We start from the raw sequence: 19,308 nt of genomic DNA, 5'->3' as shown, positions 1-19,308 counted from the left end.
TGTCTTCACCAGGAGGTGTTCAGCCCATGCAGAAGGCAGGTAATTTTGGACTCCTAACAATTTTTGTCCCTAGTCAGCAAGCACAGCTCAAATGTCTCTCAGGAGGCAGGGAACAAGTCTCCACATCAATTATATCCTGTCAGCTTTGCTAGCCACTTAAAGCAATTAGTTCAGACAACACGTTGGCTAAATTTGCATGGAACACATTCTTTCTTCCTGTCCCTTGCTTAACGTGTATTAGATTATATTGCAGCTTGAGATATCATTGGCACGACATACACATCAGAGAGCACATTGTGCCTCAAGCAGGTGCTCTGGGCTGTTTGTGGAGGGCAGCCTCCCAGTTTCTCTGGTCAAACTAAGCAGATTTGTCTGCACGTGTCACTGAAATGAACCACAACCTGCTGATCCTCATCAGAGACAGGGTGCGCACATCCACAAAGAGAAGTTCTGGAAGTGATTTGCTTCCGTGTTTTTAGCTCTGTGCTTTGAATATATAGATGAGGAGAAGATACTTGGCAAAAGATGGAAAGCTAGAGGAGAACAAACCAAGAGAAGCTGCAGAGTTCTGAAAAATCCCTGGAAGTGAATGGAAGGACTGGGATATTTAAGGGACAAGGTCAGTGAGCAAGCTGGTAGAATAGTCCATTTACATACTTCTGGCTTTCAGAACTGATTTCATGTGAATGGAGCGGGTCAAGGAGACACTCTTGCACAGGACTTGAGTCCTGAGTACTTTTACATCCACACATTATGATGGAAATTGTAAGAGTTCAGATTAAGTCTAGTATTTCCAAAGGGCCAGAGGTCAAGCTGTGAAATTTGACTTTTCAACAAGCCATGGAGTTTGTGTCGGCTTAATGTGCCACATATTAGAGTCTGATAATAGGATCAGCTGTCTGTGTATGCAAAGCCACAGTGTTTAACTCCCCATGGTAAAATACTGCCTCATCCTGACTGGGACTGACTTTGCTTTTTTAAGGTTAATTTAGTTGTTGCTTGTTGAAGTTGTTCACTGCCTTGCAAATGGAATAAAATTACCAGGTGATTGATTCTTCCTGTGCCAATGTGGCAAAAAATTATTCCCTGGAGAGGAATCCACACAAAGTCTGTGCATCACTTAAAACTTCATTTATGACCTATTTGGGGGAGCTGACAGGACTTAAATCCCTTGGGCCTCATCTAGTCCTCTGCACAAGGATGAGCTGTATTCGCAAGTAATTACTAAATCAGTGTGAAGATTGTTTTGTAGATCATTCTGATTCCTTGATCTTCCAGTGAAGACTGTGTAATAAAGCTCTGGGCTATTTAGAAGAATTTGCTGGCTAAGAACCTTCTTGATAACACTCCCGTGTGTGTTTCCTGACTTCTTTTGAAGGTATCTTAGCAGCTTTAAAAATGACCTTTATATTTTCCTGCACAGTAAAGTGCTAAGTTTCTCACTAGTGCATACAGATGTTTCCTGAATATCAGCAACAGCTAGAAAATGAGACAACAGTGTATAAAAACATCCCCATTATAATTTGGTGAATCTTCCCTTCAGCCATTTTTGTGTCTGTTTCTATTGTCTGCAAAATGYACTGCACCATGCTGTCAGTGAACAGCATCCAAGCAAAATGGATAGTAGAAAACTGGAATAATCTGAGCCCCAACAAGTTTCAGATCTAGCTTGTTGGATCACTTAGTGCTGGCCTATAAGTGTCCCTTTTCACAATGATATAGAGAACTTGTGAATTGGAATAAATGCTCAGTTTGTTTAAAGAAAGAAAGAAATACAGAAGGACTATTCTCTGTAAAAAGCAAAGAAGCAAGATTGGTCATTTAGACCCAGATCTGAGCTGGAAAAAATATTTCYATTTATAATATTCATTTAAATGTTTTCTGGGTTTACTTTTTTTTTACAAGTATATCTTTCTTTTTACTTTGAACCAATTTCTGACATGATTGCCCTTCATATACAACAGCATTCAGATATTTAGTGCAGACAACCCAGAACAAACCAATCTCGGTTCACTTTTGCACTGAATGAGCTGCTGCAGAAGGAAAATAACAGCATCATTTGGAGGAAAAATAAAGCAGGAATGGGGGAATTCTCAATCTGGAATCTTAATTTGGATCTCTGCAATCATATTCATATATGGGAGGGGGGATTAACCTTAATAATGTTCCCTTTTACTAAGTTCATATAATATTACTCTTCTAATACCTTTACCAGATTYGCTGATCTTTGAAAACCCAGCTTTAAAATACCAAAGCAGGGGGAAAGCTGTCACTGACGTTGGCTCCTACCTGGTAGATTTTCACTGGGTAAGACTGTAACATAGGAACAGCTATAATGAAGCAGACCAGAGGTCCAGATAGCCTCTGATAAAAGCCAATACAGAGGAAAAAGACAAGAACAGGGAAAGCATACCATAACAGTTCTCTTGTATACCTTCCTCACATCCAGTGCACTGGAGTATAGCTACTGTTTGAGCCAGAAATGGGACTTAGGATAGACTTTTCTGCCTTGAGTTTGCCTAATTGGTTTCTGAATCTGTAAAACATTTAGTTGAACTCATACTGCTGTGAAATACAAGGAACTGAATTCTGAATGAGTTGCTGCATTCAGAAACAGAAGAATCAGTTCAGACTAAAGAAGAAATGATCCTAGCAGCTAAGCCTGCCACCATGTGCTAAATAAACTGAAGAACAATACTTGCTGCAGATTTTGAGCTCTGTAGTAGGTAATGGAGAGACAGAAGAAGGGAATCTTCTGTGAAATTCAGAGTCAGGGTGTAAGTTTTGCAAGAACAACTATTATTCTGGTCAAATACTGGAAGATTTCACATCCTGCTTTAGTGAAGAGTGTTGCTGCAGAAGCAGGGATTGCTGCCTATTGAAGAAAAATGAACCTTTCATRTTGCAACAGAAAAATAGTCTGTCAATTAGACTGCGCAAACAAGCTAGCTTTTGAATAGAAATTTTCTGTGCGTGATGCAGGTTGTGTTTCTGCAGAGAATTATCTGTATAAATACTAAACATAGTAGCACTGATTTATTTCATCCTCATTTTCATTCTAGGTAACTCACTGGTATTCTACTTCATGTACATTCTACTCATTAAATAAATACTGAATCTGAAAAGTAAACGATGTTTTCTTTGTGGAAGTTCTCTGCTTGTTTCTGTATTTTCCATAAGCGTATTTTTTTTTAAGAAGTCCATATTTAATGTTTTTCATTGAAACTTAAATTTTGATAGAGATGGTGAAGAAAAATTGTCATGGAAAAAAGTCTTTTAATCGATTACGGTTATGGGGTTTCACTTACTTGCCACAGATCCTTTATTTAGCCACTAGGGTGTTTGTTTTTTTTTTTTTCCCTAAGGATTATGGGAGAAAATTCTTACTGTGTTTTCACTGCACCAGACACTAATAATTAACAAAATAAAAGATTCAGAATACTTGCTCAGAAGGATGTTGTGGATGAAAGTAGTATGCAAAATGAAATATACATATCTTCTGTAAAGTAGATGGCTTTTAAGCCTTGAGTTTTTCCTTTGCAGTTTTAGTATGAAATATATTTTTGACTGCTCTGTTAAAATAATACAAAAAGGCATAACACAACATGTTCCTCAGACTGTGTAGTATGGCTGCTGGTCTCTCTGGTGCACCATTTATGTCTTGCCTAAACACGTCGTATTTGAATTTCACTCACTGAAAAAAATATTATTTTTCCAGTGAGGCTTTCATATCTGTGAACCTTTTTTCTTTTTAGTGTGCACAGTACAGGTGATTATGTATGGTCTGGAATCTCATGCTTATGAGTGCAACCTAAAAGAAGCACTTAGCAAAAGTGGTGTGTGCATCTATAGGGGAAATTTTTCTTCCAAATTTATTGTTGCTGTTCTCCGATATTTTACCTTTATTATTCTTTAAGGCACCCTACAAAGGATTTAGCTTCACAAAGGTTTTTATGGAAGAACTGTTAGATTTCCAAATGGGGGAAGACAAGGTTAGGATAGGTTGAATGGTTGTTTCTTTATCATCTGAGAATAGTACTGAATGTGAAAACATGTCCAACCACTTGGATTGCCCTTACAAAATATCCATTTGAAACCACAGAGAAGGTGAGAACTTCATAGTCTCTGCAGAATGCAAAAGTTTATGGAAGACATCCCAATGAATGGGCATCTGTTCTCCCAGCACCTCAGAGGTTTTGCTGAAGATGTTGGTTCCCTGAGTCAGTGTGGAGTCCCCTCAATAGAGGAATGAGATGGAGCAAAAAAAAAAAAGGCTTTCAGTTAGTTGTCTGGTTGGCTTATATTTGTTGTTTTGCTGTGTTTTGATTAGGTTGCTGTTAGGCCTACAAACTAAAGTAAGTCTGGGAAGAGTCTGATCTCACACAGAAAAACCCAGACAATTCTCTGAATATTGAGGGAGAGTCTTAGCTGGCATACACTGGTCAAGCTCTACCTACTTCAGCGGATCTTAAGTGGATTTTGCCAATTATGTTTTTGTGACAACCAGGCTCTTTTCTTTTCTTCCAGATGTGCTCTGAACCCAGAGCTCTAACTGAAGTCAGTGATACCTATGTATGCTTTGCCTTTTTAGAAATCAATCAAAGGAAAGATAATAGTGCATCCTCCCCATTGCATGCTGAACCTTTGTCTGCCTCTAAGTATTCCACTTTCAATAGCATGGAAACTATTTCAGTCTCACTTTACAAATGGGACTTCAGAGCCTAAGTCACATCAACTGTTGTTAAGACTGTAGCACTTGACGGTAATTTGGTCTTGGAAATGTGTTGAGACTTCTTAACAGTTTTGAACAGCATGACTATGTTGGATTATCCCATTTACATTTACTAACCTAGAAATGTGTGGTAGAGAGCTTAGTATGGTTCTCTCCTTCTTTAAAAATACCACAACGAAAAGTCCCACATCTTGGTTAAATATGAAAATGGACATCTGGAAGAGAATACTAATGAAAGATCACCTTCTTTAAGGAAAACCAGCAAAAACAAACAACATTGCTATTTTGTTGCAGGGGAACTAAGACAGGCAAGAGGGAGACATTTATGGGCAGAGAAAAAAGAAAAGAAAGGAAGTGTGTGTGTTGGGGGGAGGGGTAGTTTCCAAAGGCACTCACATGCTTTTCATAAACATCCTTCTTATAGGAATGTTGATTTTTTTTTTTTTAAACATGTGGAAATCCCATCTTGCCACTATACAGCCTGATCAGCACGCAGTCAGAAACCTTTGTCAAYTCATTCCTAGACTCTAAGGCACAGCAGTGAAGAGTAGAATCAGCTCAGGGATTACATTTTCTTTATCTGAAAGAATGATTATGACAGATGATTTGAATATTCACTGGGCCAAACCTTGCATGGACCAGGGATTCAGAAACTCCTAAGTTTGGAATCTCCCTTCTTCCTTAGTCAACAAACGTTTGGAGTCTCAGCCTGAGGAACAGGTTTGTATGAAACCATTTTGTATTGCTGTACAAAGTGCAACAGTGTGTCATGCGTGTCTTCCTTTAACATTGCACCCACTAGGTCAGAAAGCAGAAACACTGATGAATCATGTTTGCTTTGGCAACCTCCACTGAGGTTCCTTCTCAAACTTCTTATCTGATCTCGGTGCCTTTTGACATATGGCTGGGATCTACCAGTGCTTCATCACACTTTTCTCTGCTCCTGGTGACATCTACTGGTAGAACAATCTCAGCTTACACATTTGCTGCCACAGAAGGGAGTTTAGATATTCATCAAGTTTAATTCATATACCTAAATGCAATGTGGAATTTAATGGTGAAAATGTTTCAATATTTGCTTGGGTTATTCTGTGGGCAAAGGGAGGTAGATTTGTATCAGGAAGGCAGGGTTCTTCACAATGTTGAAACTCATTTCAACTGAGTTCAACTCTGAGAGCAGAGTAAATCACTAGTGGGTTTTATAGGCAGCACCTCAGCAGAACTGGGTAAGTGGGGTATTGCTATCATTGCCTAGAAAACCTTATTGTTGCTGARTTGCTTAGTTTAACTTGTTTGTTGTTCTTCCCTTACACAGAGGATCTTCTGGTAGCAAGTGCCACATTATCATGAGATACTGGAAGCCAGATTCACTATGGGAATCAGAGGATACTTTTTGTCTATAATCAATGCTTTCTGGCTTTGACATGTCACAGGCTTTTGATTTAGGCAATAAAGGATAAGACATACTTTTCTTTCTGCTATCAGCCCATCTTGTCTGCTTTCTTTTTGTTCAGGTTCCTGAAACTGAGAATGAATCCCCTGAAAAAGAAACACTTCAGGAGACCCCAAGCAAAGAACAAAAAGTTGTAAGTAGAGAAAGAGCCACACAAGGAATTTTTCTAGTCCTTTRGGGAGACAGAAAATTCTGTTTGGATAAGGTACAGACTTCACTGAAAAAAGATATTTAATGATATTTCTACTATTTGCTTCTACTGTCCACTATATTAGTGATGATATAGTCACTTTGATTTGCGAATTCAGAGGCAAAATTCACTTTAACTTTAATGGTTTGGATTCAGGGATTTGAATTCCCTTCATGTGTCTGCAATTGGTTTGGCTTTACCCAGGGTTATGTCACCTGCCTGTCCACCTCTCATCCTTTCCATGTGAACTTACACAAGGTGCTATATGGCTCAGTTGACATTTGTGAGTTTTTTGAGGCCTGCTGGAAGGGAAAGCATTTTCCTRCTGATATTAAAGTAATTGACTGAAGACTGAGCATGAACTGTCAAAACTCTCTATGCATTGCTCATGTAAGACCTGAACTTGTGGGGAATAGTCATTGACAGAAGAGGAAAATCAGAACCATATTTCAAAAATGCTTTCAAAGTCCAGTTCCCCCTCTGAGAGCTGAATTCAGGCCTGCTCTCTTTTTCTGAACACACACATCAATATGCACACAATTAAGCACAAGATATGGGCCATGTGACAGGTTCTTATTGATCTTGTCGTGAAAGTACTGGAAAAAGAATAGAAAAGGCTTCTAGGACAGACATAAAGGTTTTCAGTGGAGTTCTCCATCATGGACTGGTAGGGTGTTCCCAATGGTTTGTGCTTTTAATGAGTTCCTGCAAGAGTCCTAAAGATGGTAGCTGCGATAGAATACTAATAAGCATGACAGAAGGGACAATGAGTAAGTTGAGCCCTTTTTATTCAGAGGTAAATTAATACAGTCATGCTGTTTCAAGCTGTTGAGAACTGGACCTAAAGACAAACCACTGAATACTGTAAGACACATTGACTGCCATGAGCAAGAAAAGGTGCTGTTGTGAAAAAATGAGACCATGCAAGTAGAGTCAGAGTCATGGAAGACGAATTAAGATTRCAAGAAAAAGCTTAATTTTGGTTTATTTTCCTGTATTTGTATGTTTGGCTTTGCAGTAAGCAAATGCAAAAGCCCGACACAGATCTGGATTTTTGAGGACTTCCGAAAAATTGAGGTGTTAAGACATTAAGTTCTGATTGATCCAATTTGTAATAATAATAAATAGTAATTTAGTTTTGATTCTATAAAAATACACTTTTGAGCTGTATTCTTAACTATTAAGCAGGGTGTTGCTATGCTTGTGGTGTCAATTCATTATATAATAGAAGCTTAAACTTGTCTTCTTTTAATTATGGCTTAGAAGATTGTATCCAGTAAGTTTATCATACCAGAAAGGACAAGTCGCAGAAAGACACAAGTGCCAAAACAAATAGGAGTTTTCCTCAGTGAAGCAGGTACTTACTGTTGTAACTGTAGGTGCTTTTTTGGGGAAATATTTTCACTTTACCTCCATCAATCTTCTGTAAGAGAAGGAAAAGCCCCTGATGCTCTTAGACTACAGTTCTGCAATGAAAGAATGATATTGCTAAATAAAACCGATGAATGATGATAATACAGAGAAACTCTCCTTAGACTACTAATTTACTAAATTGTGTCTCAGAATGAAGCCAAATTTGAAAGCTTTGATGTTATACATCTTAAAAAGAATAATGTTTGTATATGAATTTTTTTATATCCCAAGAGCAAGTCCTACAGATTTCCTGAAATTGTCTGTGCCTAAGGAGTATAGAGAAGAGATGATCTCCTGAGGAAATGCTAATGATAAACAGGAGAAAGTTCCTGTGATCAAGATGGACTGTTCTGTTCTTGGACAGGTATTTTCCACAGTTATCTATTCTATATTACTTATAGGGAGTGACATACATTTGTCACTATATTGAGATTCTAATGTCTCCTAGCAGGATAAATTATGCTGTACCCCTACACAATTGTTTCTTTGAGATATGTTTACTTTTCTGTGCATGCAAGCTGGGATCWCAGTGTGGTTAAAGACATCAAGAACATCTTGTGAGCTAATTCAGCTATTCCTGCAGGCAAGGTCAACTATTTCTGTCAAGTTTGCACATGAAATGGCAGACTTAACATTCATTTTCCCAGTGTGATTTGTAAGAAAACTGAATCATCTCTTCTAAAGGTGAGCTAGAAAACTTCCATAACTAACTGCACTACACGGTCTGTTTACCCTGACTGTCCTCCTATCTGGAAAGGTGGTAGGTCTGGGAATACAGACATTGGCTGGTATTGTAGGATGGCCAAGCTTGAATGTTTGCGTGTGTATTGGCTTCCTTGTGTTCCTTCTCCTCTCTTCTTGCCACAAATATTTTCCTTGCTCTTTTTTCCCTTGATTTCTGCAGGTTTTTCCTTGCCATCACTTTCTATTATCTGGTATTTTCCCTGTTGCCCTCCTGCCCACATGTATAATCTAACAACAGTAAAGCAGTTAGAGTGCTTTCCCAATGTAGCTGCTCTGCTCTCCTGAAAGGATCAAGTACCAAAAACCAGGACAGGGGCCTCTRGTTTTATAGCAGGAGAATTTGAGCTTTGTCTTCACTAATGCTTGAGTCCTGACTGACCACAGTGTAATGTTGTGGCAGCTCTGAAATCGACTTGTAAAAAATGTAAATTTAAACAGGGCCACAGAGATGTTAAACTTAGTAACACTAAACACTGTCTTGCATTACAAGTCTCCACAGTGGCTGCATAGGATATTATTGTTAAATATGAAGCAAAATTTAGCTGCTCTGGTCTTCAGTAATCTTATGTCTCTATCTTTTTGGGACACTTTTTATTTCACCAAATCAGAAGGATCTGCATTTTAGGAAGTCAAAACAATTGACTCTGCATTCCTACGGGCCGTGCTATGTTTTTGCTGAAAGTCTAAGCTTTTGGCCAACAATTTACATGTAATGTTGTTCACCAGCCAGAAGGTGGAGTACAGGCTATGTTGTTTTAAACCCTTTTTTAAACTTTGTATGTTGGTATGCTAAGGGTTTCAGAGTCCTGATGCTGAACGCTAATCTTGAAGCTTATTAGATTCAGTGAAGATAAAGCAGCAGCAGATTACAGGTTAAAGTTTCAAAAGAAAGGTACTAGAAAATTTGAGGAGTTCTTAAGATCACACTCAAAACTGAAGCTAGTAGGCCAGGAGGTCTCTGGCCACTGCTGGCAAAGGGCTGCACACCTGGGTGCCAGAGATAAGAAACAGGGGAAAATAAAAGATCATGAGAGCAGATAACTGAGCAGAAGCCAACATGACGTGGCTTTATCAGCCACTGCTTCTAAACTGTTTGGGGAAGTAATTAACTGGGGACGCTAGGCTGTACAGACTTCAGCATAAGATGTATATATTTTTTGCTCTTCTGTGTTAACAGTAAGAATCAAGAAAAATCCAATACAAAATATGAGCTTGCATATAAAATGAAACTTAGAACTTGTTTACAGTCGGGTAAATTAAGATCAAAACCATGGAATTCCTTTAACAGAGTTAGTAATTTATTTTGCTGTAATTGTGAGCAGAATCATCTCCAGTCTCTGGGCAAGCCGTGAAAGGATCAGTCCATGCTTCATGGTATACAGGAATCGCAGCAGTACTTGGCAATAGCTTGCAGGAAGTTCCAGTTCTAGGCTGATAAACAGATGGTCATGACATAATAAAACTTAGAACGACGTTAATTTGATACCCATAAAGAGTTTGTTCTTACCATAAGTTGGTGTCTGGCTTCAGTGCAGTCAGTGTACACCTCTGTTTAGAAGCACATAGTAAAAGTGGCATTTTTGGATTTTGAAAAATTCCATGACTGCCCAGCAATTTCTTCTCTGGGACAGTATTGATATTAGTTTATTAAGTATGCCACTGGGTTAGCATATTTATCCACTCCAAATTAACTGAAATTATTTTGTAGTTCATAAAAGTGTGTCCTCTGGAGGTACTCCTCAAAATACCTGTACATAAAAGTCTGTGTTTGCATACATCATTAGCATCATGTCCTGAGTAACAATGGACTTGCTTTCTTCCAGGCCCTGAGAGAAAGCAACTGTAGAKTCAAAAGCCTTTCACTAGCTATACCCTGGCTTCAGCTCCTAAGTAATCCAGCTATATTGCATGCTGCATCTGAGCTGTTCTCAACTAGTGGGATGAAAGGTAATAACTAGATTGCCTCAATAGCTGAGGTGTTTATTAATCTAAGACATTGTGGAAAAGCCTTCCACTTTGCCTTAATCCCCCACACCCAAGAATATATAGAAATGTTGTACATCTCATCTTAAAACCTGCCAATAATTTGCAGAAAACTTTGGCTTGTCAGAATTAGGCAAAAAATATTTTAAAAGTATTAAAAACTCCTTTGTATTACTCATGCCCTAGAAACTGTCACCTTCCTCCCCCCACACACATACCTTTTCCACTTGAAGAGAATTAATATCTCATTTTCTGTCACCAATGCCATGATGCTAGTCCTGACACTGCTGCTGGTGCTATAAAAGCAGGTCAGTCTCTGTCAGGTTTGAGAGCCTAGTCTTTGGGAAGAGTAAGTAAAAGCACTCTAAGTCAGATAAGGGCCTTCCTTCTCATTTCACTTTTAATTATAATTGCTACCATCTTTTTCTTTTGTGAGGGCTGCAAATCCAGTTGGATCTGGCAAGCTGATCTCTGACAATATCAAATGTTCTAAGAACTCTTAATCGAAGGCAGTCCATGAAAGCACCCCGGGGAGCGCTTTATTCTCTGTGTTTAAAAGGACATGAAAGTACAATAGCTCTTTTTATACTGATACAAAGCAGCCAATTGATCTTGTCAGTTTAATAAATAATACAATTGCTTCCATCAGACACTTAATATACTCCTGTCTGGACTAATATTATACAGAATTGTACAAGTATAGAAATCCTACCTACCTATGTCTRCCCTGGATTAACCACGTCTCCCCCCTTTATCACCTAAAGGCAAAACTTCCAGCAATAGTCCCTGAAGGGCATCAAGTCTCCAGATCATCATCTCTTTCTTCATTTTAACATATGTTCTTGGAAGACGCAAACTAATTTCCTGATGCATCTGTTGTCTGACTGGTTCCTAACATTTCTACAGATACAAAGAGGCTTGAGAATGCAAAATAGGCAGCAGGTTTGGGTTTTGTGTTTTTTTTTTTTTGGGGGGGGAGGGGGGATTATCATTCACTATCTATATGATCTCAAGATGCAAAATTTGGATCATGCTTTTCAAATGCTGCAAAGGTTCAGGAAGCTTGGGTGCAGCTTCTCACTTGGAGCATTAAAAAGACAAGGGCCAGTCATCAGCAAAATTGATACCAGGGTTTGGTTTCAAGAAGCCCACAACTCATGGGTTTGGTATATTTCTGGTTTGGTGCCAGCCTAACCAAATCATGCTCTTATGTGGATTCCCCTCAGCACTTTAAGCCTTCTTTTTAGGCAAGCATCGGGTGGGACACAAAGACACCAGTGTTAATTCAGAAAATGCCTGTACTGTTAACAGAGGAAGATTTAAAATTTTTCATTTTCTTGGCTTTGGAGTTTTGTCCTTTCTTTTTTCCTCCTTTCTCTGCCATGATAGAAAATGATTCTAGGTTCTGAAGCTGAGGTATGTGATAAACAGGCAAGAGGAGACTTTATTTATCATTGGGAATATGTTTCCAGGGTTTTCATGACCAGAATTTTATGCTTTGAAAACACAATTTGTTTTACGACAGGTGTAGACTTTTAATTTTATGTGTGTGTGTGTGTGTGTTTATATGCGCGCACACACACGCACACACACACGTGTACATGACTGGACATGCCTGTCTGTAGCCAAGCTTTGCTGCTAGGTCTGTTGAAGAAGATATTGTGGTGAATGAAGAGCTGATTGACCCTTTTCTTTGTGTTTTCAAAAAAACACCTCTGATTTAAATGGTTCTTTGATAGTTCTGGAATCGGTTATTCAATTATTGTTAAGATTTTGTTTACAGTAACCTGAGTGAATAATGCAATGACCAGTGAGCAAAAAGATGTTGTTGAACATAGCAGTTTCCAAAGTGGAAGTCATGCTCTAAGGTTTTGCTTCAAAAGTACTGGGCTCAATCCCTGCTCTGCCACARTCTTTCTAATACGACTCTGGGCAAGTTATTTAGATTCCCTATACCTTGTTTTCCCCTTCTGTAAAAGGTGGGTAATAACAATGCCACAACTCAGAGGTATTATTATGAGGATAAATGCAATAAATACTTTATTTACTTTGAGCTRCTAAGATACTTCAGGTACTGGGACTGTATGTGAAGCCAAGAGATTTGTATTTAAGCAGGGAGACACTCTGGTTGAATAATGAGGTCCTACAGCATCAGAAGTCAACAAATCTGGGATTCTTTTGGATCARTGAGGAAAGCAATTTCCAGGAATTGAACGCTTCATCCCAAAAGCCTTTTTCCCTCAATCCCTGTGTGATCACTCTATGCTGGCAAGAATATTTCTTTTGAATTGTTGTTTCTTTCTGCTGCCCTCCTCCTTAAAGATGAACTCCAATGCTTTTTATTTTAAATTCAAAAGCTAATTGAAACTGAGAATTCTTAACTAGTTTTAGATATAACTTCAGAAAGAAATATCCATCTTTTAAATAATAAAATACTTGTGCTGAAAATCAGTTTTTACTGCCACACTCATTCTGAATTAAGGATGCTGTGTTTGAAACGTAAGACCCAATAATGTTATTGAAGTCACAATCAGTATTTGAAAGGCAGCTCTGTACTTTGAGTGCTATTGATGCTTTCAGCCATGGCATGAAAGACCTAGAACTCTGATCTCGGGTTTTGGCAAGTCAGGTCATTCATTTCAATTTCTGAACTGTACAGCTGTGAAGCTTTACAGTTTTTGATGTTTAGAAAGGTAKGGATTATTTCTGTTCTCTGTGACTTGTGAGCAATTGCTGCATCTGTTAGCAAAGCCAGGAAGAAACCTGTCTGTCAGATGTGCATGGACTGTTACTGATACCTGCACAAATACTTGAGTAGATGTTACGCATCTGGCTGGCATCTCTGAGATCAAAGCTCTCTCTGATGCTCTGTTGCCCTTTGAACATCGTTTAATTGGCCCTGAGACCACATTTTAGAACCTGGGACTGGGCTTTGCCTTCTCCGGTCACTGGGTGAATCCAATTTAGATCTGTAGGAAACTGGTCTGTGTTCTCAGTCTACTTGCTAGTGAAGAGAGGTCTTCATTGTTATTGCCATTGCTCTGGTCCTTTTACCTGCTGAGAGTCTAGGTATAGACACTGAGTTTGCAATCCTTGCCCTTTCTTAAAAAGGATTTCTGCAGATTTGGTTCCATTAGTGTGGACTGTTCAGTGGGAATGCCCCAGGTGTCCTCTGCAGAGAAGGCTTAGGGCAGATCAGACCAACCTTCCTGATCTTATAAGGCATGTGTCAAACTGTTCAAACACCCGATTCCCTGGGGAGCAGAAAAAAGCTTAAAAAAGTGATGGGTGATAGGTATTCTCTGGGTATCCTACTGCTGGGCTGGGCATGAAGCTAGGTTTCAGGATGAGCTGACAAAGCTGGCCTCAGCAGCCACTCCTAGCTCACCACCTGCCRCAGCTGGAGATGGAAATTGCCTTGTAGCCCTTTGCCAATTAACCTTGTGCCAGTTCTGGCATGGAAGCCCCATTTGAACTGATAGAGGCACAGACTGGTCACCGACACAACCAGGTGCGCCTCTCTGCTGGCACTGATGCCAACTGGACAAGAGCCAGCTCCAGTCCAGAACCTAAATAGCCTCCTGAGCCTTAGCACTGAGCCTAAACTAATACGAAAGCCCCCAATTTGGTGTTCAGGGTCATGCTAATGCAGCGGACTTGCATCCAGCCCAACTTGGAGGATGGACACAGCTGGTGTGTGGCTGTCAGTTAAYTCCAAGAGTTAACTTTTCATCTCCAGCATTGTAAAACTGATGTATTCTGTGAGCTCATGTTCAAGGACTTTTCTGCAGGGGATTTCAATATGGGCTCTTTATTTTCATTAGAAATGGAAGCAATTTGTTTTAGCTGTCTGCCAAAACGAGTGGAGAATTAGAGTCTGGATGTGAACCCCAGCCCTCTTCTGCAATCAGAACAGGCTCTTCCAGTTGCTCATTCCCCCTATACTAAATAGTACAGCATTACAAGCCTGTCTGTGTTAGATGTGTGCTGCACAGCATTCTTGCTGTAAAGATAGCAAAGCCTAACTGTTTGCTGTACAAGGGAAGAAATATAGTTCAGATTTTGCTTGTGGAATAAGGCAGAGCACTGGCCCTGGTTGTGTTTCAACTCTCCTGTTAAAGCTTGCAGAGGAAAAGGGTCTGGCATTGTAGAAAGGAGCACACCAAGTACTCTGTGMAGGAAAAATTGTGCACCTAATGCTAACCACACATGATGGACTGTCTGCTGCTAATCAAAATATTGTTGTGCATTGTTACTGAATAGTTCTCTGTGAGTAATGACAAAGATGCTGTTCTTAATGTATTTATTGACTCTRTGGTGCAAAAAGCTGCTTAGATAGATCTGAAAACCAGATCTCCTCCATGGTGATCTCATGGTCTGGACAGATGTAGCCTGGACACATGGCAGGGAGATGGAGGTGGTCAGAGCAATCTGAATTGACAGAGAATGTCAGAACACACCATATTTTGTGGGAGCATTCTGCAAGTTATGGGTCTGGGGATAGGATGTGGACAGATATGCACTATGGAAGGGAGAAAGCAAACTCATCCAGCAGGATGTCACTGCTGAGCAGAGGACTCTGCCAAGGTTCAGTTCAGCAGTGGGCTGCACACCTGCCATTTCCAGACAAGTCTGAAGGCATTGAGGATATCAGTGCCCTGCAAGATTAAACTCTTTGATTCCAATCTCTTTAGCTAGAAAGCATGTTGTTTTATCTAATGYTTGTCTCTATCTGTTTTAGGCTGTGGTGCCTGCTGAGAAAAGGTATGCATAATGAAATGATTAAATCATGCATTTTCAAATAATCAAAGTCATGCTGTTTCAGATATGCAGAAATTCTGTTCCTCTTATGAGACATCTAGCTAGGTTCATAATTTCTTTTGGATTTTAAATTTCTTAGAAGGACTCTGAATAAAAGAGAATCTGGTTAAGGCCAGTTCTGCTCTCCTATATGCCCAGGGCCAGATATGATCACATTCATATTCTTCTTGTGTCGCTGCAGACAGAAAATAACTTTGCAGTCTGATTTTATGCTCTAAAGAAAATCATTCACACTGTGACAGCACTTCAAAATATTTCAATCCTTATTCTGTATATGCTGCTGGCTATGACTGCAGTGCAGAAAAAACGCTTCACTGAATCAGTAATTATGGGAAGGGGTAAAGTCTCCAAATCGTTCTTTTCCATCTTGATTTTTGTAACTAATCCCTCACCCCTACTGTATCTGCAGTCTGAGATGTTTCCCTTTTAACTCTGCACTACTTCAACCTTTGGCATCCCTTATACAYTTAGTTGCTCGGCACGTGCTTAACYATTGTGTGCAATAAGGGCAGATGGTGCTATGTACGCTGTTGTTCATAGGGTTCACCTCCTGATCTTGGGAAATCTCCCTGAGGAACYGTCCCTTATGGCAGATGTGCTGGCAGGAAGTGGCTCATCTCCTGCTCTCCAAACAGATATGGACATTGCCTGTTTCTTAGGGGCAGTGGGAGCAAGGTGGATCTCCTAGCACCTGAATGCTGCTGAACTGCAACCAGAGCTCTCTATAGCATTAGGGTGATGGMCAGGAGGGGATGTGTGATATGAGCACATGTGGGGTATGGTGAAATGCAAAGAGAAAGAACAAGTGGCATATGCAGTGAAAAAAGTGAATCAGAAAGACCCTTATCTTTTGTCAGAGTCCAGAGATWCTCACCCATCCAYCAAGGTAAGTTCCCTTCTTAAAAGGATGCTGTCAAGGCTGATTGGTCTCAGCTGAAAACTTCTGGTTTTGTCTTGGGTGATAGGCACCTATCTGTATGACTTTGCTGTTTGGTGTCTATCTCAGGAGCATGCATGCAACTTGCTGAAACCAACAGGAATCATATTATCGAGGAGGGCTTAGAGCTCCCAAGGTCATTGAAATGACAGAGGACTGATGAGGCTAATATGCTTATTGTAATGAAGGGATTGTATTTACAGGGGAGGTGACACAGCAAATAGAACAGAGCAGCATCACAAGACACTCTTCTAGGTTGGTTTTTGCAGATCCAAAATACAGCCTCAGGGAGAAGAATAGTGAATGAGTCCCTCCCTCCTTCAAAGTGCTATGCTTAGGAAATTGAGTAACAATTGGAGTCTACCTAGGAAGACAGAGAAATTTAATTGAATAGCAAAATATCAGATCTGTATTTCAAACAGGAATTAGCTTTTTGGGCCAAGCAGAAGCATTTAATTTTGACAAAAGGAGTTGTAAGAACTCAGCTGTYTTACCATAATGGAAACTGTCACAACCAGTTTCCTTTTTATTAGGGAAGCGTTGTTCCAAGAGACTTCAGTTCCGCATGTGCAGTTCTCCATCTTGAAACAAAAACATCTCAGAACAAATGACACACAAGAACTAAGATTTTCAGTTTCAAAGGGCTATGCTTCTGCACTGGACATAAGGCTAGTGACCATATGGCTGCCCTGCTGGGATGCAGGGGGCAGTCTGTGATGACCCTTGTTCTGAAGATCAGATGTTGAAGACAATGMGGCAATAAGATAGAAAATATTGCTCCAGCAGAAAGCCTTAATTAGGGCATTGAAAATGGTAAACTWGAGTAGCTATAAACAGACAGCAGATGGAGACGGAAGAAAAGGAAATAATCAAAGCCTACATTAAGRCAGAGACAGCTTAGATGACTGCTTTCATTTAAATTCATCTTGTAAAATAAATTTGCTAGTTTTACTCTAGATCTGGATTTCCTCAGTTGACAAAGTAAAAAAAGCTTAGCAGCAGTGCAGAACAAACTCAGCATTCAAAAAGCAGAGAGTAATTTCTTCTCTCCACATGAACAAAGCTGAATGGTTACGCTGGTTGCCTTCAACTTTAAAATGCTGCTGTAGAACAGGGAGCTTGATGCTATCCTCTTTTGCCCTACCCAGTGTGACTGTCTGGGACAGGACATGAGGCTGCCATGGAAAAAACCTGCCTCAAGATAAGAGCTTGACAGCTATTCTTAGACCTGTCACACCTCTCATGTTGAGCATAAACCTCTCCCAACTGGCTTTTGCTGTGCAGTTCCCAGAGACAAAGCCTGTATCCCATGCTCTTTCCTAATCTGTCAAGAAGCATGCAAGAGAGACCTCTGCAATCCACCTGCCAGTTTCATCCAGCACTTGGAGCTTTGGAGTAGGAAAAATGCTCCTGTACTGGAGAGGAAGATTTCACCCAGCTGAGATGGGCTTTTGGAGAAACTCTGTTGGAAGGCATGCACCCAACTGCAGCCTTGTCTCACAGTCCCTCCACTATCTTGTAACCTGGTATACCATGTTTCCTGTGTCCCATCACATGTCCTGTGTCCTACTGCGTGCTGCAAGAGAAGAGCATGGAGTGATCTGAACTCAAGACTTTCACCCATTGGTGGGCATGTGCATGATGCATTTGGAGTAACCAGCATGCAGGAGATATAAAGTTAATATTACCAGTGCCTGTTCCCCATGTTAGACCTCATCCTCGCAGAGTTCTGCCTCTTTCATTTGGCTGCTGTACCTCTTACTTAAACCCAAAACTTTGACCAGCAGTCAAGAGACAGAGAAGAGCTGTGTGTGGTTTAGAGACTTCAGTGCAATTTATTTCAGAAAGTGTCTATCATTAAAAGGTGTAAAGCCTTTAGCAGTCGAGAGTAGAATGACTTTGTGTTAATAACAAATTATGCCCGTCCATATTGATTTTCCYGTCTGAACAATTCCCAGATCAAATGTGCTTGTTTTACAAGTCAAAAGGTGATTTTTTTCCAACTGCTGTCACTCCAAACTGAAGAGCTAAAACCCACGTTTTTCTTTCCTCCATCACTGTGGTAAATAACCTCATAGTGAAGGCGCACCTTATCATTTTGTTGCCGATCCACAAAGCTTACTTTTTAATAAAGCTTCCCAGCTCCATCAGCCAGGTATTGCTATCAAGAGTAATTGCACATTGAAGAGCTAGTGATGTGCAGTATTCATCCTCCCAAGTATCCTAAGTGCTCTGATACATCTTGCTCCCTGCTCTCACTGTGTGACCCACAAACTCAAACAACTTCCAGAGTGACAGGAGTGCATAATGTCTGTACTCTTCTCACCAGGTTTGCTCTGCCTGAATCAGACAGTAACAGACTTGTGCATACAATATTGACAAGAAACACAGAGCAGCTGGACTCTATCCCTGAGAACAGCAGAGCTGGAGATGAAAACATCTGAACCCTTCAGAAAAGGCTTTGGATGAGGTGAGCCTGCTGTTGAACTGTTACCTGCATTCTTTACACATTATTAGGCATTTAGATTTAATTCCATATCTTCCTTCTCAAAGCCTGCCAAGCATATCTGGTTTCTGCCAAGTGATTAGTAGCTGACTTTGTTTATTTGAGAACTGCTGGCAAAGCTGATCAGCAGCAATGCTTTCAGTTCTGTTTGGAGGTGCAGGTTGAGGGGAGATCTGGAGTGGACCTCACAACAAACTTGTAGTCACATTGCTTCAAGTAACATTGTACGGTCAGGATGACAGAATTTAGGAAATGAATGAATTTAACATTTATTCATGAGTGAGGCACACTGGGAGGATTCTTAATATCTTTTTCAGTAACAATAGAAAATACCAGCATTCCAAAATAGAGACAAAATAGCAAATACCAAAGGGACGACTTAYTGAGAGAGAGGAAATCAAGTTGATTTGACTCCAGAAATAAAAACTGAATACTTTGAATATTTCTCTTTGTGCATCTGATATCATCTTTTTTATTTTTCCAGGCAAAAATTACTCTTCAATTCTCTCTTTTTTTTTTTTTTTTTTTT

The sequence above is a fragment of the Apteryx rowi genome, unplaced genomic scaffold (genome assembly GCF_003343035.1).
Source record: "Apteryx rowi isolate R43461 unplaced genomic scaffold, aptRow1 scaffold_98, whole genome shotgun sequence".
NCBI classification, from domain to species: domain Eukaryota; kingdom Metazoa; phylum Chordata; class Aves; order Apterygiformes; family Apterygidae; genus Apteryx; species Apteryx rowi.
The sequence above is the reverse complement of the archived record's forward strand: the minus strand, read 5'-3'. Positions refer to the sequence as shown.